The 22,870-nt window shown below is 43.5% G+C and overlaps 1 protein-coding gene across 1 annotated transcript in view; it reads left to right on the top strand.

The window, feature by feature from the left end:
* FAM20C (FAM20C golgi associated secretory pathway kinase) overlaps positions 1-22,870 on the top strand; it is a 56,179-nt gene that overhangs the window by 11,220 nt on the left and 22,089 nt on the right. The gene's annotated exons all lie outside the window — the stretch shown is intronic.

Here is a 22,870-nt window from a genome sequence, read left to right as displayed (position 1 = left end):
CTAAAGAGTATTTGTCTGATAAATTAGAATTTAATCAGTTGATTTATTGTTGTTTGTTTTAAAGAGTTGTATTAGTCATTTGGTTGGGTCTATGCTGAGTCTGTAAAAATGAATTTATCCAAGAGTGGTACTGCAAGGTAAAGACTCTGGAGAGAAAGGGAAGGACTAGGATTATGCAGCCTTGATTTGTGCCTGCCTGGATCCCATTGAGATGAGAGAAGTTATTCAGATACAAAACAGACTTCTGAATCCTGACCTGTGTGTTTGTGTTGTAAGGAGGAAAATGACTCTGTGCTCATTGTAGAGGATTTAGCAAAGACACTTGGGGCTGCAAAATGTTTAATGGAGCTATTCAGTACCTGTGTCAAGGGTACCACTGGAATCAAAAATTCATTTCCTTATTTTGTTCCCACTGTAGGGAAGTTCAGTTAATTTCCTCTAGTCCATAGAAGACGAAAGTATCTGAGAACGGGTGGTTTGCAGTAAGTGTTGGCCCTGTGTTGGAGCTGCAGTGGGGAGCACAGCTCAGGGGGGAAGCTGCTGCTTGAAGACTGAGAGATTCCCTGTTTCACTACAGATTTTGCTGCAGACTGAATTCAGGCAGGTGTAGATTTGACTCGATTTTATTTGTCTGCCAGAAGGGTCAAGAAATTGGTCTGAACTTCCTTCAACCCAAGTTTGAGCAGGAGCCCTCTCTATGTGCCTCCATCCTGGGCATCACAAGAAAATACTGTGAACTTCCAGAGAGCACAAGGCTTTTGTACAAAGGCCAAATACCTCTGTGTCACTTCCCAAACTGCACACAAATTTGTCCACGTTTCTAGTGGATCACAGGCTGCCTGGGAGAGGTTGAAGGAAGCACAGGCAGTACTGGCAGCTCAGGGGGAGGGTGGTACCAGAGAGCATCGACTCCAGCACCTGCCCTTCCTCTCCCTGCACTCGCCCTGAGGGTTTAGATCACCATTGCATGGGAACAAAAATGGAGAACCAGGGGGATTCAGGCTGCCTTTGAGTATTTGGCAGAGTCGTGGTTGCACTGTTGGCTTTTCACACGGTGTGTGATATGCTGCTTGTGCATTTCCTCAGATGCAGATAGTCTCAGCCTTTATCATTGGCATGACATTGTAATTCTGGGAATGCTAACGAGGTCAAATCAAAATAATGTACAATGCACAGCCTCAGCAAGATGATGGATGACAATAGAGGTGTAGCCACATTCCCGTGTAGATGCAATTACTACCACCCCTAGAACAATAACAGAAAATGATGATGTCTTCATCATTCCCTTGGCTTGATTTGAGGGGCAGCAACACCCTCTTTCCCCCCTGCTCTTTGCACTGCATAAAGCCCTGGAAGAAGCATTCAGCAGCTGCTTTTCCATGCAGCACACCTTCCAGGAGCAGCACTGTGCAGTTGTGCTGAGTGTGGCTGAACACATTAGTGATTTGGAATAAGGGTGTTTGCAAGCATTTGTCTTCACTCTGATAACAGGGAGCAGCGAGCCAGATGCTCAGCCAGCATAAATCTTCCTAGCTCCTTTGGCATCTGGTCCCACTGGCCTCTTTCTCCACCTTATGGACTGTGGTTGATGAAGTTCTTTGAGAGGTTTGCAGCATCATTTTTTTATATACAGAAAAAGCAGCCTAGAATGAAATAAAAATAATTTTAAAAATTAAAAACAGACTTTAAATCTATGAGACTTATGCTTGTAGGATCTTCTAAGGCCCTCGACAGCTTCCATGATGTTTCTGGTGCTTCCCCTTTTCTATAGGGTGCCCTTTTAATCCAATCCTCACAAAGCTGGATGTTCCTTCCCAGGACAGGAGGCTGTAGGTAGCTCAGAGACATTTCTGCTCATCAGGGCTGGCAGACAAATTTTTTCTAAGTAGTTTAATTTGAGAGCCATAAAATGTCATCCTGGTGGCTACTTTTGAGCTGAGCTCATTGAAGGAAGCTGTTGGTGGGTGGTCAGGTTGTCTCCACCTGGGGCATCCTACACGTTTCACTTGTTTCTGTGTTGTCACCTCTGTGTTGTCACCTCTTTTCAAAGCAGCAGAAATTACACTTTTTTTCCCCTCATGACTTGATAAGCCTCTTCAGACAAGCAACCTCCTCCATGGACCCCAGGTAACATGACTATTAGATAGGGCTGAGTGTAGGATTTCAAGCCTGATCCCAAAGAGCATTGATAATCCAGAGTTTCCCATCCTAAGATCTCAGATACTGAAAGCTGCATGGTGTGAGGTACATAGAGGGTATTATGTGGACATGAGGCCAGTCCCAGGCTCTACTTGGATTTAATTTGCTGGAGTTGCCTGGAGAGCTGTACTCAGCCTCTTCCAAAGTGAATTAATACCTGTTTGAGTGGGACTGCAGCAGATAGCAGAGACCATGCCAGCCCTTCCCTGACTCAGCTGGGCATCTGCTCATGGCAGGGGAGCTCTCCAGACCTTTGGCAGAGACTTCTACAGGGCAGCCACAGCAAAATGTGCTCCCTGGAAAACTGCTGAACACACTGCAGAACTCATCTGACTGGCTCTGCCTTTTCCCAGCCTCCCAATTCCACACTGAATTTATCCAGGGAGCAAGCCAGCTCCGGAAAAGCCCAGGCAGAATTTGGAAATGGGGAAACAAGAATCAGCCTTTGGCATCTTTTGTGCTCCGTGCTTGACATTAACTGACAGCTCTTCATCTGGTCATTGATTCAGGCTAGTGGAGCAAATGGGAGAAGTGTAGCAGTCAGGGAAATGTGAGAGCAGTAAATAAAGCCTGATCAGCTGCAATTATTTTATTTATCCATGCCTCTGCATCTTCATTTCTGAAATAATTGCCCATAAAGAATTGCAGAGGAAGCCAAATCTATTTATAAATCCTATGGCCTAGTGTAGATTCCTTTACTAATTCCAAATGCATGATAGAAAAAGCACGTATTTGCTAAAACTCCAGGGGAGATTTAATGTATTTGCAATGTATCTTTCAGTTAATGTGCACTTTTATTTAGCTCATAACAGTTCGATCATACAAAATTATTACCATATGGGACAGGAAAAAAAATAGCAACCCCTCCTCCTCCCATGATTAGTGTAGCTAACTGTACTAGTATTGTACATACAACATAATAAAATTTATTTACATGATTGCTGCTATCTGCAGTTGCAGCTTTCTGTTTGACTTACCAGGTAGGGATGGGTAGAGCCATAAATATCAAAAGAGTTTTGGCTCACTTGTCCAAAAGGAGCATATGTAGCTTTGTAGTTTTATTTGGTTTCCCTTTGTTTCTGCTGGCTCGTGGAGTTAAATAGCTGGCTCAGCCACAAAACCAACACACTATTTTTTTCCTCCCAAGGCTTTATTCTTGAAGAGGGAAATTCTGCTCCAGCAGAGCCAGCATTAGGATTCCTATTGCACGCACTGGTGCCAGGATTTTGAGAGAGGTTTTTACAGTTCCTTATGGAAAAGCCAAATAGGATCAGATAGAAAATTATACCTTGTTATTGGAGTTGTGAGAAAAGTGTCCTGTGGTCTGTGTTTAGGAATGACATCTCTCATTCCCATTTTTATAGACTGCATTGTACAAATGTGTGCAAGGGGTATTCATTATAAAATCTTTGAGGCTTATGTGTTCAATTCAAAGAAATACTACTGTATCTAGTGAACTCAGTTTTGACTGAACAGATAAAAGCCAGTTCTGTTCCAACTTTAGATTTTACTTGATATTTTTAACATCTTCTTTCTTTTCTTCTGATTTTACAAGTCATGGTACAGGATTAGAAAGAGCCACATGACTGTTTCTTCCAGGAGATAAAGTTTGCAGTTAAAGTCTTTAATAAAGTAGAGCCAATTAGTATCAGGGGCATACCAGGTCAGAAGAGGATTTTGGGGTTGTGAAATCCAGTCCCCTTGAACCATGGGCATTCATTCACTGATCAAACACTGCTGACCATGTTATTTGTAACTTTGGCTCTCAGTGTCCCTCCTGAAACTCGCTGCTGTGGAAATAATGCTGCCCATGGGAGCATCTCCATGTTCCTGCAGCCTTCAGAGCCCTGAGCCATCCCAGTGCCAGCCACAGAGCTGGCACAGTCTGGGGCAAACTGCTTCTCTGCAGGACTGAAACCAGCACACCCACCTTTCAGTCTCTGTCATGTTCCTCGAGCTATCTCGTGGCTCAAAGACACAGGTGCTGTTAACTGGGCTGAGATCAAGCAGCCAAAGCCACAGGAAAGCCAATGCTGACCCTCAGGGATGTGGATGTGGCACCTGGGGTTGTGGTTTAGTGGTCAACACCGTGTGCTGGGTGTTGTGTTGGGAGCTGGGCTTAGCAGTGCTGTGCTAGTGGTTGGACTCAATGATCTTAGGGGTCTTTCCCAATTTAAATGAGTATATGATTCTGTGATTTTTGTTCTAATTGGCAAAGCACAGCTTTTCACTGGATTTTAGATGTCATACTAAGAGTGACAAAGGATTAGCAACGTTCTTCAAGTTTCTCTTTGATTTGCTTTTAAGACTATTCAACAAATAATGCATCTTTAGATGGGGATATTAAATAGTGCAGACAATAAACAACTATTAATCACTTTCATTTCCTACAGTTGTTTTCCCTTTCTGAAGTTGTGGCTGTTGTACCTGGAAAGTGCAGCCTCCAGGCTTGATTATCATATCAATTAGGGTGGTGTAATCCTTCTGCACTGGTGGCACTGCTTCCAAGTCAGAGGAGTTGAAATGAACTCCAGAATGGAAGCTGCTGAAAGATTGCTTTCCTTATTACACTGCATCTCATGCTGTTTTGAGGAAAAACGTTTTGCCAACCTGTTACATGTGAGCTGGCAGGCATCCAGTATAAACATACTGTTATAAGTCAACATAGCAATTAAATCAAATTGCAATGTTTTCTGTGAGCAGCTAGAGAAGTGGGATGTGCCTCCAGTAGCTGCTCTGCTAGGAGCCTTCCAGGATTAGCACTTTGGCACTCTGGAATGTGCTGTGTGAAACCCAACTGAGCAGTCTCTGGTCAAAGTACAACCCTTAGAAGTGTCACTGTGCCAGTCACTGCTTCTGTGCAAGGTGGGTTACTGGAGACCTAGGCTTGAATAAACTGGTTGGAAAGGTTGAAACTGGCAATCCCAGCATTTGGTTTATGTAGGAATATTTTAAAATTGCAAGGAATACTCTTGTTATATCATGAAGAAGAAGTACTTTCATTGCTGCTGGAAGGAATAATCAGTAATCAGATATTCTATGGGCCTCATCTATGAGATTTGGGGCTTTTTAAAGGCATTCAAATCCTTGCCAACTAAATCCCTGCTGAAATGTTTACCTGAATGAGACTGATAGGCACATTTGATTGTACTTACATCAGGAATAAATCTGGACTTAACTGGATGAATTATATCCTTTGATATTTAAAGTGCATGAGATCTGAATGTGGCCCTAAATAAGGACAGTGGAGGATGCTGTGTAGTATTTTAGCTCTTTAACTTTTGGTATATTATGCATGAACTGTTTTTCTCTTTTATAACTAATCCTGTTCATCAGATCAGACTTCTTCAGTATTTTAGTGCAAATTGTGTTTCAGGACTCAGCAGTGCCTCTGGTCCAAATCTCATTTACGCAGATTGGAAAATTTGTGGCGACTTCAAGGGGAGCTGGATCAGGATTGAGGCTGACTGATGGCTCTGGACAGCAGTGAAATCCAGTCTCTGTCCACCACCGTGCTCTGCATTTCCCCCTGACACAGCTCAGCAACTGCTGGTTGGAATATTGATCAACCCCATCCAGCTCAGGAGCAATTTGTTCTCAAATTCTGCAAACATGTTTATGGAATGGCCCCAGAGTCAATGTCTGCAAGTCCAGGTAGCTCAAAGGTTGTCCCTTCAGATTAGGATCTGCAGGGATCTGTGACAGCAGATTTCACTGTGCCAGCAGCCAGGAAGGGAGGATAAACCCCTTCCCTCTCTGGGAAGCAGCTCTGTGTGCTGTCCCAAGCTGAGCTGGCCTGGATTATCCTCTCCTGGAGCAGGGCAGGACCTGCTCTAAGCCAGGACTGGGCAATGTGAGTCCCAGTGGTGGGAGGGACCAGACCTTCTTCCAACAAACCAGGGCTGTTTTTTTGGATATCACCATCTCCATGGATTCAGCTCCATCCCACTTCCCAGCACTGGGAAGCTGCCATCCACCACTGCTGGGGAATTATCCCAAAATCCCTCTCTCCTGACTTCCCTGTGGCATCTTCAGCTCCTGACAGAGAATTTGCTCTGCAGCTCACAGAAATGCCAACCCCACAGTTTCTGTCACTGGGGTTTTTTGCACAGCCTTCCAGCCTTGCATTTTTCCTCAGTTCATTTGTTGGGCTGTTTTTGGCAGATGATAACAGGATGCTCAATGTCTATTTTTGTTCTTCTCTTACAATGACACAATTGGGCACAGGTGCTGCCTCTACCTGCCCCTTATCATGGTTTGAAGGGAGACCTGAGTCTGCAGTCACATTTTACAGTACAGAATTGTCTCTGCTTGATTAGCTGCCTTCTAGGTTCTTACAGAATCTTGCTAATTAGTCTTTGGGAACAAAGACCAAAGACACACTGGTGTTTATTTTTTCTTTAAAAGCCAGTTATTGCAGCAGCTATTTTTTCTTTTTTTTTTTTTTTTTTTTTTATATTACGACAATATATTAGGAAGAACCATCTTCAGCATCTGATTTTAATCAAGCCACTTCTTCACTTTAATTTTCTGCATACCAAGAAGCGCAGTCCTGTGGCTTTGTCTTTTAATCAGAGAGGCACTTTAGCTCCTCAGTTCCTTATTTCACACAGTTTACCATGTATCAATGGTGCAGAAAAGCAAAGAGCTGGCATGAAATGCATAGTCTGTAATTTACTGCTGAGTAGCAGGGCTTGGCACACAGGGGACTGGCAGAGCACTGAGGTAAGATGTCCCAGTAAATCTGAGCAAAAAAAAATGTGTCCACAATGTTTTCAGTGGGATATGCAGATACTGCTACCCTGAAACATTCCATGGGAATTTGTCTCTGTTTCTCTACAATTTATAATCCTTAAACTAGTCTCCAGAGGCTGAAATTCAGGGAGGGGAAAATGATTTGTGCAAGACTTGTGGCGTAAACCACAGGCTGAGGCTGTTTTCTCTCTGGCAGCACACATGGCTTTGTCCTGAGGATGAGCTGCACCGTACCCATCTCACCCCTTGGGAGGAGTTATTTTTGGATGTTTTATGGAGCTAAATTGCTCTTTCTCTGCCCCTGGTCTTTATCTCACGCAGAGATAGCTCTGGGGATTGGCACTGCTTTGCAGGAGGCAGATGGAGACTTGCTCAAAGATTTGTTTGAAGTTTCTCAGCTCATTTAAGCCTCAACATTTCTACAAGTTTTTGAGTTAGGGCTGCTGGCCATCCAAAGGGCAGGAGATAAGCAGCAGTGAAATGGATCTGATGAAACAGCAAGTGTAGGACTGAGAACCCATGTCCAGCTTCTCCAGAGTTCAGGCAGCACAGTTCCATGGTCAGTGACAGTGCAAAAATGGTGTGGCATTTAGGACAGACCCACAGCCAAGGTAACAGTGTCGTGCAGGTCGAGACAGGAAAGTTTAGGCAAAGCTTAGGAGAGGGCACAGCACAAATCCAAATTACACCCTTGGCACGGTGCTGTGGGTGACTCACTGCTGTAAACCAACAAAAAAAGTGTGTTTCAAATAGCCTTAATAGCTGTTAATAACAGGGATTTAGGGCACGCTGAACGTTTCTGAGATTTTATTTTTTTTTCCTTTTCAGTGCCTAGTTCAATAGTCTTAGTACTTTTCTTCTTAATTTATAATTTTTCACCCTGCTGTAGTGTTCTGCATATGGGTAAATAAAAGTGAGAAAGCCTGAAAGACTCATTTGCATGTTAAGAAGCAGCAGAAACACAGAGTAAGTAGCATCTGCAAATGTGTGGGAGCTGGAGAGTAGCGGGGGGACAGCAAAACTGTTGTAAATAGAAGCAGCTTAAAGTGCAGGATTATGTGCTATGGATAATAAAACACCCCAAGCCAGCACATAAGCCAGATACTGTTCTCAGCAGCAGCATCCAGCTGATCCTGTTAGCACTTCAAAGCCCTTTTGTAAACCCTGCTAATTGGTAGTCCAAACTCTCCATGCCAGGGTGTTCACCTGGCCAGAGGACACATATGGCTGGCCATGGAGACCTGTAATAGCAGAAATATTGCACACAGACCTCAGCTACACACAGGCTGGATATGGATTTTAAACTGCTTTGATTAGCTGGCAGCAAGCAGCAAAAGAAATGGAGATGTTAAATCAATCTGTAGGTTTAATTAGAAATCTGGTAATAATTGGTATAATTATCTTTGGTTTCCAGTATGACTGACTTGTATTTAGTTTCAATCTATCTCATGATACACGAGAAGGGAATTTTGACCCAGCAATATTTGTGTTTCTCTGTATTCTGTGCCTGTTTGAATCACTACTCCAAGATAACCCAGCCAAAATTTTCAAACAGACCTTTTTGCATCTGATTCTTTAGGGGGTTTATTGGGCAGAAAATCTGATTCCCAGGGCATAAAACCCAGAGATTTTTCAGCCTTTCATGTTGCAAACCCAGGTTTTGTGTCAGGGCCCTGAGTGAGCCCCAGCCAAGAGGAGGGAGAGCAGTGCTGTAGTTCCCGTGCCAGCTCTGCCTTCTGGGCTGATGATGGCAGACAATTGACAGCAAAATCCTGGTTTTCTCCATAGGATTGAAATGTGGGGCTAGGGGCGTTGGCAGTAGCAGAATGGGGTGCAGTAAGAAGTGTTTGTGCCAGCCCTGGAAAAGGTGGGGACAGCAGCTGTCCCTTCAGCTTGACCCAGTGCCGCCAGGAGGGCAGAGTCTGCTTTTCCCACTGCCTGCCTAATTTTCCTATTCCCAGAGCCAGCTCCAATTTTTTTTTTTTTTTGCAGCCTCTCAGGTAGAGGAGCTGGGTAACTGGGATTTTAGCCCAAAACGTGCCCTTATATGCTCTGCCTGACCTACTTGTCCCTGCCCGTGGGGAACCGCGGGGGTTTCTGCTCCGCCTGTGCTTCTCTTCCAAGAGTCAGGCTTTTGTGCCCAGTGGTATCATGGTGCCCTGAAGTGATCTTGGCTTACATTGGGTATTTTGGTACAGAAGCTGGTTTCTCTGAGGTTCAGTAGCACTCAGGGCAGCGATGCTTTGCCTGAAGCATGGCAAGGCTTTCATGCTGCAGCGTGGAGGGGCAGTGCCAGTCTGGAGCAAACCCGCAGCCCTGGGCGCTGTGAGCACAGACAGCCCCTGCCCTGTTAGCAGGCAGTGAGAGGAGATGGCTTCTGCAGCATATCCAGGCCACCTATTCAAGTCCAGGTTCTTTTGGCACCCGTGAAATTGTCTGACAACTTGTGAGCGGGCAGCGTGCCATGCGAGCAGATGGGCTGGCTGTCCTGGCAGCCAAGAGCCTGGCATGCTCAGCTGGCAGAGGGGAACGGGAGCAGAGCTCCTCGCTGCTCCTGTCCAAATGCCTGTCCCTCCTGAAGTTACCCTGGGAAGAGCAGGGGGTGTCTGGCATGGGCACGGGGTGTTTCACAGCAGAGGTGATGCCCCACATTCTGCCCTGGGCTCCTGCTACTCCATCACCGAGGACAAGGCAGCTCCTGAGATGCTCTCAGCCCGAGCTCCCCACTGGGGACAGCTGGCACCTGCCACCATTCTGTGTCCTCCAAAGACTCACCTTGAAGGCAACAGCATAGCAATTATTTTTTTAACTACCTCTGCTAGGTGGTTTCCTGTGAGAAGTGAATCCTGAGATAAAGGGATTAAAACATCCTCTTCGAGGCTTCGGAAATTGTCACAAGGACTTTCTCCAGGGAAGGCCTTAATGCTCATCACCCTGAGGGGCAGCTTTCCTCACACAGGCATGCACTGCATGATGATTGACACATCATTAATTAACTGTTATTAATTAACCCCATAATCTGAAGGGATGGGGAAGGAATTCCTCGCAGGGCTGGATGCTGTCATTTCTTTGAACGCTGGAGTCCCTTGTTCTGCTGCATTCCCACACCCATCTGGCTGTGGGACTGAAGAAGCTCATAAAGAAGGCAGGACTAATGAACAGCCTTTTTCAGGACCCTGTCAACTGCCTTCATTTCCTGGCAGCCACAGTTCAAAGAAGTTTTGCAGGAGAGCAACTATTTGTATCTGTTACTCGGAGTTTAGAGGAAAATGAAAAAAAAAAAAAAAATTAAAGATTTGATTGTAGCCTTTCAGGCTCCCCTTGTTCCCTGCTGTGTAGGTGTGATGCTGTGAAGGATAAAGGATCTGTCCCTGATATAACACAGGTTCCACATGTCCCATCCCTCCTACAGGAATAGTCATGCTACATAAGCCCAAAAATAGGGCAGGAAACCAGTCCTGCCTGTCCTTGTTTACTCCATCATGATTCCTTCCCTCCCCGTGGCTCTACAAACTGTGCTGAAGGGCTGAGCTGCCCCCAGAACAGCAGCACAAGGGACAGTTCTCCTCCTGCTGACTTCAGCTGGGCTTTGCTGGTGTCCTTGAAGACTTTATTTTGCTCCCATCATCTTGAGCCAGCCTAATCTTGTGCCAGTTCTGCCTAGTGACCACTAACAACCTCTGTGTCAGGCAGCAGCATGATTACAGCTTTATTTCACTAATTTTGTCTGCATTTGCCTTTCAAGGAGCAACAATGCAGCGATTCTCTGGTCTAAATGTGGCCTGAGGACAGAAATTGCCGTTTGCCCACAAACACCAGATTCTTGGGGTGATGCCAGTCTCAGAGAGACATCAGTGGTGCTGATAAGCCAATAGTCATAATCACTGATCAGTGCTTTGCTGATGTTCTGGCAAGGTTCTGTGTCCAATATTGTTGACTCTACGCTTTTGCTGTTATGTGCTGCATCCTTTGGCAGCAGAAAGATTTCTCAGTGATCAGAATGGTACCTGGACTGCCCAGAGCCCCGTTATTCTTGGCATGGCTGGATCCTTTTATTCAGGGTTGTAAATCAGTGCTCATCCCTCCCATGCAAAGCCAGGCCCAGCACTATTAATCCTGCCATTTTCTGTCTCTGCAGTTGGGAATGGCCTCCTGTTGCTGACATCTGAATTACATTTTTAACAACAATTTCCTTTGTTATGCAAAATGATGCCAAAGCAAACACTGGTGTTGGAGGCTCACTATCTGGTTTAAATAACACAGACCTTTAAATGCATGAGGACTATGAATAATTTTTATGTAGATCCTGGGTTTATGTTGTTTACTTGCTTGTTTTTGAAGGATTCTTTTAAATTTTATTTTCCCTGGCAATGTAAGCCTGTCACTCTTTCAGTAGGACAGTTTGGAGAAGCTCCCTGATCCCTCTTAGCTAATTGTACTCTTATTATGTTATTGGATTCTCTCATCTTTCCCCTCTCCTGAAAATTATTGAATGGCCTGATATTGCACCAATTTTTTATTGCAATATCTTCCATACTTAAAAGCGACATGTATAGAACTATTTTGGTGTTACCAAAGCGATTTAATATCTGTGAACTTAATTTCTGTATTTTCTGGCACTCAGCAGTGACTCCAAAGTCCCAAAGAATTACACTCAACAGCCCTGAATTTCAAAGCCTGACATCACTGCGAGCAAGGAATACAAATCCATCAACAGAAGCAGGATTTTAATTGCTTTTGAATGATTCTATAGAAATCTAAAATTGCTTTGTGGGATGAAAAAAAAGTCCCCACATTTGTCTGTGAAGAGGTTTTAATTCTGGTGAATAAAATAAGTGTTTGCTGGAATGATAGAAGATTTTTTCCCCTCTGACTGTGTAGCTGTTTTTACAGCCCCTTCTTGCTGGGATTTTATCCTTGAGCAGTGAGACATCAGAGTTCATCAGATATTATACATGGCAATTGCCAAGCCAGGAGAGGCTGTTTGGTGGCTGGAAGATTTGTGCTTCTGTTGCATTCAGTGTTAAAAAATGAGACCACCTGCATTCTTTTGCAATGTGACCTTCTCTAGCTGGTCATATGCTGTGTTTTCTTTGTGATCTGATCTGATTTTAAGGGTAAGACCAACAGTGTTTTAAAATCCAATAATACCTTGACTCTTCTTTTACAGTTTTCCTTTCTTTTTTTTTTCTCTCTTTTTTTTTTAATAAAAGGAATGAAAACCTTTGCAGACGTTTCTACATCTGGCTTAGCTTCTTGTTAAATGCATCCTCAGGGAGTGCTGGAAAACATTACTTCTCCTGTTTAGAAGGGAAGTAAATGAGTCATATTTTCCAAAATAGTTTTCAAGGAAAGGGATATCAGAACTTGTTTGTATTTTCCTGTTTAATAGATTTAGTGAATACTTAAAGTCTGTTCTGCATCAGGAGAGGAGCAACACTAGGGTGTGAGTGGTTCCTTTGCCTTGGCAAATGGCAGAAGCCTGCCCAGCTGGGCAGAATCCATGGCTGAAACCCCCAGGGATGGGGCAGCCTGAGGGTCCCTTCCCTGTCCCATCCCTTTCCTATGTGTGGGTCAAATGCTGTGGCCCTCCTGGCCTGCAGAAGAAATAAAATCTGCTCTCTCATCTCATCCCAGCATTTCTGTGTGTGAACCAGCTGGAGGAATCCCCTTCCCCTACCTGACATATGTAGGATGTCCAGAGGTACCCAGGGCTCCTGGGCTGGAGAGCACAGTGGAGCCTGGGAGCCTGCCCCACCTTCTGCCTCCCCACGTGTCCCTGCCACAGAAGGCTTTGCTGAGACCCTGAACCAGCCTCAGCCCAGGCCAGGACACAAAAACCTTGTATTATCCCCCATGTCCACCCAAAGAAAATCCCAGAGGAGCTCAAGGCTCAAAGGCACTCAAGGACATCAACAGACATCGCTCAAGTGGGGCCATAGCAACATCTAATACAGCAATAACATTTCCTTAACCACTCATGGAAAATATTGCTGACCTTGTTTCAGGGAAAACAAAACAAGACAAGACAATCCAGTGTTTTATATTTTACAAAAAGGTGTTTGGTTGCAGCATCTGACATTCCTTCCTGGTATTTTCCTGGCATTTGAAGCATGTTGATGCTGACATGTATTAGAGTACAGAAAACCTTCCTTTTGAGGGCCTTTAAATATTTTTAATTGTTTTCAGAGACAAAACTAACCATTATCATATTTTTGAAACAGTCATTTTGTCCTTTCTTGCTAACCGCATATTTTAAAAATACTTTTTAAATAATTTTTCCTTTAAATTGACCATAACAAACCAGACCAGATCTCTTCGGGATTAATTTTCCCCTAGCTGAAGAAATTAGCTCATCCTTTCTCCCTCCCACCTTGAAGCAGTGCTAGGATGGTTACCTGGATACCCTGCCTGTAAAGGATGTATGTGCCGAGGCAATTTAAATAGCCTGATTTGTCATCTAACTGCAGACATCATTAGCAAAGCATTATTTGGCTGGAACATTGTAGGCTGAATGTGGATAACTTCTCTGTGTTGAGGAAAGATTTAATTTAACCACCTTGTGACCAAATACTGTCTGTCTTTAATGCAGAGCTGCAGCAAGGCTGGTGTGAGGAATACAAGTGGTATCTGGGTGGGAAGTTATTTTCCTGTGGTGTGTAACTATTGGGAATTCATTCTGCACCAGGAGGAGGACAGCTGCTTTTAAATTTGTTGGTTCAGAATCTACTAGTTGGTTTATTTTGGGGCAAGGAAATAATTTTTGTGTCAAGGAGAGGAAGAAGGGAAGAAAATATGAGCCTGGCTTTTCCTTTTTGCTATGTAACTTTTCTCCTTGTCACAGTCCCCATTTCAATTTATTTCTCTGGTTATCATCTCTGGTTTTAAAATGGCAATTCCATCAGGATGGAAGGATCCTTACAAACAAGTTTTTAAAAGCAAGCTGGTGAAGTTACAATGATGTTTTGAAATATGTGACAGAGTGTAAAGCAGAAAATAGTGGCCTCCTCTGATAAGACCTGCATGTCCAAAGGCAGAAATTGGCATTTCCTTGGAATCTGACTGTGGAGTGTGGTCAGGGACATAGTCTGAGCATAACAATAAGGGAAATGTAAAAACAAATCTGATTTTAGGAAAAGGGTTTTTTTTAGTTCCCTTAGATCTCTTAGAAGTTTAGATCACTTTTTGGTTTAGGATTGAATGTAACATAATTGTTTTAAGGCTCTAAACAAAATCAGATTATTTATTATTGAATCCAGTATGATTTGGACAGCTCAGCTGGAGTCTGGTGATCTGTCAGGTTCCACAGAGCTGCAGCCTCCCATCGAAGGTAATTCTGCAGCTACAGCTGAACTGCAGAAGCACCACAGTTTCAGAGCTGCCAATTATATATTCCTGAACATTCTTCTTGGCAAATCAACTCCCAAATCATGTTCAGAATTCATAGTCTTAAATGAAGCACGGCTGCAAAATATTCTGCTGATCTATGGTGCAAGTCCTTTTCCTTTAGTCATAATTGATGTTACAAAATATTTTATGGCTTCTGTCATTAGTATTCCCAATTGGCTCAATCTACAATTTATCTCATGCTGTAAAAATGCTAAGAATTTTCTACTGATTAGCAGCAACTGTAGGGCATGTTTCTACATTTATCAACATGGGGTATTTTTGGGTGGGTATGGATTCTTTTGTCTTTGAATTATAATGTGTCTAGACATTCTGTTTTTGTTACAAATTTAGTAAAATGAAGATGCTTTTCCAGTAGTAATTAAATTCTTTCAGTGACATAAAGTCTACTGTGCACAAGGCTTCAGGATAATGAATATATTTATTTCCAGGAAATCTACAGTATTTTCCTTGCCATTTGTAGGACTCAGCATATAAATAATGCAGGTCATGCTGTGCTGATTTTCAGTTCATCTCAGGAAATTATGCCATTAAAAATGCCACAGTTCTTTCAGGCACACACAGACACAGCAGGTAAAGGGAATATTCATGTGATGAACAGTGACAGAAACAGCATTAGCTAATGCATAACCTTGCAAAGCACCCCTTAGACAATGAAATTGTTTGCAGTAATTATAGTGTGGAATGAGACTGTTGTTTAACTTAACATCATGGCAGCCAAACTGTGATCCATCAAAGTGGCTCTGAATGTGTAACCCAGGGTTAGGACTTGGAAGTGCAAAATAAGGAAGGGAAATGAAGAGCTCTGGAGCCTCGCCCAACACCCCAAACACACACAGTGGATGAGTGTGGTGAAAATGGAACTTCTTTTAAGCAGTTCTGGAAATGTAAGGTCCCCATGAATTCCTCAGAGCCTTTGTCTGTGAGCATATGTTGCTTTTTGAAATCTGCAATTCCGGTGTTAAAATCTCTCCTCTACAAAACCAGCAGTGGCTCCTGCAGTGCTCAGACACAAAGATCATGGGGTGTAACAGCAGCATTGTGTCCCTGCTCAGTAAGGTGAGAGTGGTTTGGTGTTTAAGAAGGAAAATTCACCATCTCCCATCTGTAGGCATTACTTATGCACAAGCAGAGCTTTGGTACGTGTTGCAAATGGAAATTAAGTACATGATGTGCCTGGAAGGAGTTTATCCGACTATTTATGGGCTGATCACATTTGGAGCTAGAACTGGCTTGGTTATTTTTAGTTGGATAACGCTTCAGTAGTAGTTGCATTTATAAAGAAGTGAGAAAATTCTCCTGCAATTCACAGACCTTCCTTGCTGGATCTCTTTTCCAACCTCAGTGTCCCCACACTCTGTGTCCCAGAGGAGAAGCTGAGTGCCACATGCCAGGGGCCACCTGTGTGATTGCAGGTCAAGGAGCCACAGCTCAGACAGGGATTTAAACTCTCACAGAGCAGCTTTGGGGATGTTTGTGCCTTTCCTCCTCCCCTGCCAGCTGTGTGCAGTGCACTCAGATGGGCTTTGCTGCCTTGCCACAGGATGCTCTCTGTGCTCTGGAGTGGACCATGGCTGTTCTCTGGCAGCCCAGGACAGGTTTGCCCATCCCTCCCAGCTGGTAACTGCACACAGTGCTTGTTTTTGCACGGTGGTGCTGGAGAAGATCAGTTTTCAGAGCTGGAGTTGGGTGGGACTGGCACAAAGGAGCTTTGTGCAGGAGGGAATTCAGCTGGGCACGAGGCTCCTGTGTGGAAAGTTGTGGCTGGATCTCTCAGAATAGTTCAGAAAGAAGAAAAATCTCACTGTCTTTGAGGGAAAAAAATTGCCTCAATCTTATTTCTCATCTTTATTTTCATGATGAAAATCAACAATTTCAAGTTAATGGTGTTTGATACGCCTGAAGAAAGAAATTCCAATATTTTAAAGATGTAGATGTGATACATAGGTACATAGCATGAGTCATTGTTCCTTCTTTCTTACAAAGAAAAGGAATTGAAAACCATTAAAAATCATGAAATAATAAGGCAGAAGCATATAATTTAATATGGTCATCTATTAAAAATGCACATTGTGCATAAATAATCAGACATATCAGCAGGGAATCCACAGCCATCTTACAACTAAGTTGCTTTGCAATTGCCATCTGACCTGTAGATAAGTGGAAACAATGTCTTCATTAAGCTTACAGAACTGAATATTAATCATTAGCAAAACCAGCACTGCAAGATGAAGGGGAAGTCTTGCTATGTCCCTGGGAGCTGTGTGCATGTACCTAATGGCAGGATTTAACTATTAAGGTCATATCAAAAATAGATCTGCTATTTGTCCACGGGGCTTACTGGTCTGCTACAAAGGCAGTCAGATTTAGGATGTCATTTAAAGACTTATTGCATGTTCTGGGAAGAAAAGGTGTGGCTGGAAATATTCCCTAAAAGACTTGACTTCACTTGTCCTCTTATTTTCTCCTCTGGGTGAAAAGGATTAGGAATAACTGAGAAGAACTAATTTTTTATTGGATTTTATGAAAACGGTGGTTGTTTGGTTTTTTGGTTTTTTTTTTTTTTTTTTGTTTGTTTGTTTGTTTGTTTGTTTGTTTGTTTTCAATGTCCCCACTGCTCTGGCCTCTGTCCCTGCCCGAGCTGGGTGGTGGAGCAGGAGGTCATTCCCTGGGATTCCTGGGACACCTCATCCCATGCTCAGACTGCACTGTAGGTGTGAAGGTGAAATCCCTACTTTGGAGGATGTGATGGTGTGACATCGTAGCACTAGTGTATGTGATGCTGGAAATCAAAGGGTAGAGCTAATATTTTTAAAGAGGTGACTAAAAAGATCTGTATATGTATAAAAAATGGAATGTCAAATTTAATCTTCTTTGCACCTTTGGGTCATTTTCCTTGTTTTCCTGGAGCTGAGCAAGGAACCCACTTTATTTTGTTTCTTTTGGTTTCCTGTTCGACCTGTTTGAGCCAATAAGCTGATTCAGTCTGGAGATGCTCTGGCTGTCTGTAACTAATCCTGTAATACTTTCTTGACATTCATATTGATCCTGAGCAGTTCTGTCAATACAGTCACTGCCTGTGAGCTGCAGGGACAACAGCACACAGGAAAAAAAATAAAGAAAAAAAAGGTTTAATTCTTGCCAATATTTGTGATAAAATGAAGATCTTCACTCAACTTTATTGGAATTTACTCAGGCATTTGGTAATAGCAGCCTGCTGGAGATTGCTTAAGGAGGGAACTCGAGGGACCTGCAATAAAACACAGAAGGATGGCTTGTGTATTCTTTGCTATCCGAGATCTCAGGTCCTGAAAGTGTCAGACACACGGTGTGCTCTAGACAGAGTTGAAATTCCAATATTAATTTAAGATTCTTCAGCTCCTGCTCTTGCTTAATCCTGCATTATCTGCCTTGATATTACCAAGAGCTGTGGAGGATATGATGGATGTATTCAAACTAAATGCTAAAGCCAGAGGTCGTGTCTGCTGTCCCCCTCATGCACGGACAAGAACAGGGTGTTTGCTGTCACAGGTGGCTCATGGAGTTATTTATTGAGTTTGCATCTGTTCCACAATCCTCTGGAGTCAACAAGAAGCTTTTCCCATGAATTCACTGCCCTTTAAATTTGAGTACAGGCAGGTCAGGTCCCAGTTTATGAACTGGCTCTGTCTTTCCTGAGCTACTTCACCTTGAACTCATGGGAAACCTTTCACTGAATAGAAGGAAAGTTGGATCAAACCCAGAGGAAAAACAGAAAGTGCTGCAGGAATGGGACAATGAAGTGCAATGGTGAAAGCACACAATCGCTTTGCCCTGCTATGTACTTATCCTCACAGTAGGAAAACTGAAATACAAGTGTCCTTGGCTTTGGGAAAAAACATCTTTCTGTCTTTGAAGCCAAACTGCTGTGGGCTGTGCACACACACAGCTATCACACTGTACATACAGTAGATAAGCTGCACATTCTGTAGACATTTAAACACAGTTAAAATTTCAGGGAGAGGTAACCAGACATTCACTGTTCGAGAAAAGCAGCTGCATGTCATAAATTAGCTCCACCAAAAAAAAAAAAAAAAATCTGGCAACAATATCATTTCACTAAAGCTTTTACTGCACATCTTTTGCATCATTTTCCTCCCCTATCCTGTACTCTACTCTTGCCTCTTTTTTTCACATGCTGTTTTCTCTAAGCTCTGCCTTTTTTATCAACCCTCTCACACTTTATTGAAATCTCCCCTTATCTTACCAAACACCCTCAATGTAGATAGACTTTAAAGTTTAAATTAGCTGAAACAAACGTGTAAGAGTGGGGCAGGGGAGCACACCTGTTTCACATTGGGCACTGGCTCAGCACAGCCAGAGGAGAGTGTTCCCTGTGTCTGCCTGCACACATACACACACAGATCCCTATTTTTTATCCCTATTTTTTATCCCCACTCCAGCTCTGAGTGGGTGCATTTTTGCAGCCCACCAAGCGTGAATATTCCTCTGCACCTCGAGCGTGGGAGTTCACCAAACCATTGCACTTGATGGGAGATGTTTATATAAAACAGTGATTGCCCTGAGCAGCCAAGCCAGCCACTGCCTTCCTTCCCTTGCAATTCTTCCCCTAACATCCTTTTGCTCTATATCTTTTCATATGGAATATTTTTCAGAGATTTCAATAGGTTTATTTTATTTTATTTTATTTTATTTTATTTTATTTTATTTTATTTTATTTTATTTTATTTTATTGGAGCAGTTTAGGCCAATACTAAGCCCTTTTGAAATCCTGCATCCACTGTCATTTTAAGTGATTCTCCTCTAAACCTGCACCTCCATTTTTTCCCTAAAATGCTGTGTCTGTAGCTGGGATAAAAGAAGGAGAGGGATGATGCTCTGAGCTAAGCAGGGACTGTATTTGCAGCTCCCCAGCAGCAGGGTCCACATGGAGGCCAGGAGGTTAAAATCCTCCTTCTCAGTGGAGGTGGAGAAGAGGAAAGAGATGCTAATATGGCTTGATTTTCCCCTGAGAATAACCCAGTGACTCCCTGTGGGCTGCAGAGCATGAACCCACCCTTCATGCAGACAGCTGTAAGCTTAAAGGACCCTGATGTGTGATCTCCAGTGTAATTTGTGACTCATGTGGTGCCCTTAATATAAAGTGTGGATTAGCAGGGAAGATTTCCAGCCTGGAAAAGGAGACGTTTAGAGAGAAAGGAAAGAGGGTTTTTTTATAGGTTTGTAAAACAGCAGGATTACTCTGTGAAATGGCTAACTAATAAAAGCTTCCAACCCAGTACACTCTTCCTCATGAAATAAATGAACAACCAAGGGTGAGGAAGATAGAGTTATCTAACTTAAATTTAGTCAGGAAATGAAACATTTGGGTTAATGCTGAGGTGATCCAGGGCTGTGTTCTACTTGAGAAGTTAAGGCATGCTCTGACTGAGGCTGAGAAATGCTGTTCCCAAGCTGTTGAGAGGTTTAGGAGCACACAGGAGTATGTGCACTTGTAAGTCACCTTGGCAGCTTCCAGGCAGTAAGTGACTCTGAGAAACGCTCACAGTGGTGATATCAGCACATTCCCAAACATGTAACCCTCTGCAGATGGAAATGATCCAGGTGGGAGATGTGTGAGTGAGGGGAAATCAGCCTCAGATCTGGTCTCAGCACTGATCACCTGCAGGGCTTTGCAGTGGGATGGGGCCAGTGCCAGAGCTCAGCTGGGGAGCAGCCAGCAGCAAAGTGCTGCTCCACATTCCTTGCTTAGGCAAAATTCCGGCTGGGAGGAAAACACATGAGAAAATGAGGGGTTAGCCACGAACTGCAGAACCAGCTTAGGGCAAAGAATAAGTTGGGCACTCTTCACAGAGATTGTGTTTGCTGACTGGAGCAGTAATGAGGCAGGAGTTAAAATAAAATAAACGAGGAAACAGAGAGGTTTCATAGGTTGCTTTATTAGAGCAATGAAATAACCACACCATATCAAAGCAGTTCCCTTTTCTTTTGTAACCATGAAGCAGTCTGAGGCAGGCAATTACACCTCCTTTCCAGCTCAGAGAGGCACATCACCCTTTGGCACAAGTTAAGGAATATTAACAGCAGCAGGAAGGCGAGTTCAGGGCTGTGTGTGCTTTACTGGGAAATGACACCTCTGAGGAATTAGAAACACTCAGTCCTGGGGAGCAATTATCTCACATGCCTGCTGTCCTCAGTGGTGTAATTATGGGAGATTCTCAGGATCTGGGATTGAAGCAAGCTTGGAAAGAAAAACTTGTGGTTCTCTGTGAAAGTCCCCTCTGATGGGCTGAAGGATGGGGCACCAGTACATCTCTGGCCCCTCTGTGGGGCATTCTCAGGGGAAATGATGTATTGGGGCTGGGGCTGAGCTGTCTGCTGGCCCTCAGAAGGTCTGGGGTTTGCAGGAGGAGCTTTGCAAGATGCTCTGATCCCCTATTTCTAATTTTTTTATGGAATCTTTGCTATGCATAACTGATAAAGCAGCTCTACAAATAAGAATTTCATGCTCCTTTTTTAAAATCTTGGTCCACACACTATGTAGGCTCTGTCCCATTAATGATTTTGATGGTAGTTATTTATCTGCAAAGTCTTGGGCACTTAACTCAGTGCAGTTCAGTATCCAGTAACTCTTGAATGGTAAACTGGAAATATAAAGCCAAAAGTGTTTGAACTTCTGCCTGGGCAGGTGGGAAGGGAGGAGGGAGTGTGCTTTTAGCGTGGTTACTGCTTTTGGGTCCCTGGGAAAGCACAGCTCTCCTGTACAAATGCAGATATTTAGGTCAGCCATGACACGAAACTGGGAAATCTCAAAGGATTTTTCACTTTTATAGCTGGAGCCTGAGCATCCTTTTATTTATTCTCCCCAGCCATCGGTTTTATTCCTGTTACATGATCTTAGAACTGCAACACTTCGTGAGTGGGAGAGAGGGAGGCAGGGGGTGCAGAAATTCAAACTCCCAACTACAAGTTGGAGGAGGGAGCCTGGACCAAAGGTGCTGAATAGAGGGTGCAAACACTGTGGTGCTTCTAGGGGTGTCAGTGCAAAGTTCAGACAAATTTTGGCCTGGAGAGGAGAACGTTGGCTCTGTCCATGGAGCTCATACAAGTTGCTTGTGCTGCCCTGTGGCCCCTCAGCACATTCCTCTACCTGGCACAGCTCAAAAGGCATTTCAGGAACACAAGGGCTCACAAAAGTTGTCTGAGCCTTTCTAGCTCTCTTTGTATTTGCCTGTGTGGGACAGGAACACTGAAAGCCAGGATTTGAGCCTCATTTTACTGACAAGGAGCCTTGATCACACCAAGGCACTGCAGCCTCAGGGTCAAACTCAAAGGTGACATTTGGGACCCACCATGGGCAAACTGACTTGTGCTTGTGGCAGAATGCTTTTTAGGAAATGATTTTTCGCCAAAGAAGTGGTTGTCATGGGTGGAAAGAAGGAGGAGAAGGAGGAGAAGGAGCAGTTGTGAGTGTGGCAGTGGCCGGGGTGAGTGGCAGAGCTGCTGCAGGATCTGGGGCTGATCCTTTGCTCCTTCCTGCAGTGCTGAGCACGGAACAGCTCCCGGGAAGGATTCAGCCTGAGCCTGGCTGTCAAGGACACACAGAGTTCACTGGCTCTATGTGTGCCCAAAGTTAAGCATGTGCTTAATGAGGCTCGAGTGCTTTGCTCTGGGCAGAGCTGAATCCTTAATAGCTCCATGGTTTTGCAGCTTTTGCTGAAAAACGGGGCTGATATTTTCCTGCTTCCTGGGAGATTTTGAGGACAAACTTACTAGCATTCATGCTTCTCGTAATGATAGCAAGGAAACTCATGAATAAAAAGGAAGAAAATATGTATCAATGCATCAGACTCACAGTAATTACTTTTTCCAACCTATAAACCTATTGTGAACCCGGGAATTTCAATGGGCACATACATCACGTACAGTGAGAAAAAAAAATCCAAAAAGCTGAAAGAAATTTGAGCTCTGCTATGCTTCTAATATGTTTAATGTTATTGTTCCATTAAATCCCTACCCTTAATGACCCCAGACATATTAAATAACATTCTCAGGGCTGAAGAAATGCTTCAGACTTCTAATTTTACACATATTTTTTCTTCCTGTGCTCTCAGACCTCTAAAAGCGTTATATATTGAAAAACCTCTGTAGAAAATACTCTGCAGTCTTTTTGCTGAAAGGAGGCTGCAGGTAGCTGGGCTCACATGGAGCTCTGTTTGCTCTTGACAGTTTTTCAAAAATAGTTTTTGCAGCTGTATCATTTTTCATGTTTGCAATTTGTGGCGAGCAGACAATGTACAGTGGAGCCTCAGAGGGATAAATGGAGGGGAAAGATGACAGATATCATGGGCTCGGCATGGCAAAAATGCTCACACCTCTTGCTTAAGAGCACAAAGGAATCTGGGCCATGCAAGGACAGAAAATATTCATGGTGATATAATTTCTTAATGAAGATGTCTTTAAAAAGACATAAAATATCACTGCAACACCTCATTAATGACGTCTCCTG

Source organism: Sturnus vulgaris, chromosome 16 (assembly GCF_052056855.1).
Source record: "Sturnus vulgaris isolate bStuVul1 chromosome 16, bStuVul1.hap1, whole genome shotgun sequence".
NCBI lineage: Eukaryota > Metazoa > Chordata > Aves > Passeriformes > Sturnidae > Sturnus > Sturnus vulgaris.
Note: the sequence above shows the minus strand (reverse complement) of the source record. Positions and strands in the feature narration are given on the sequence as shown.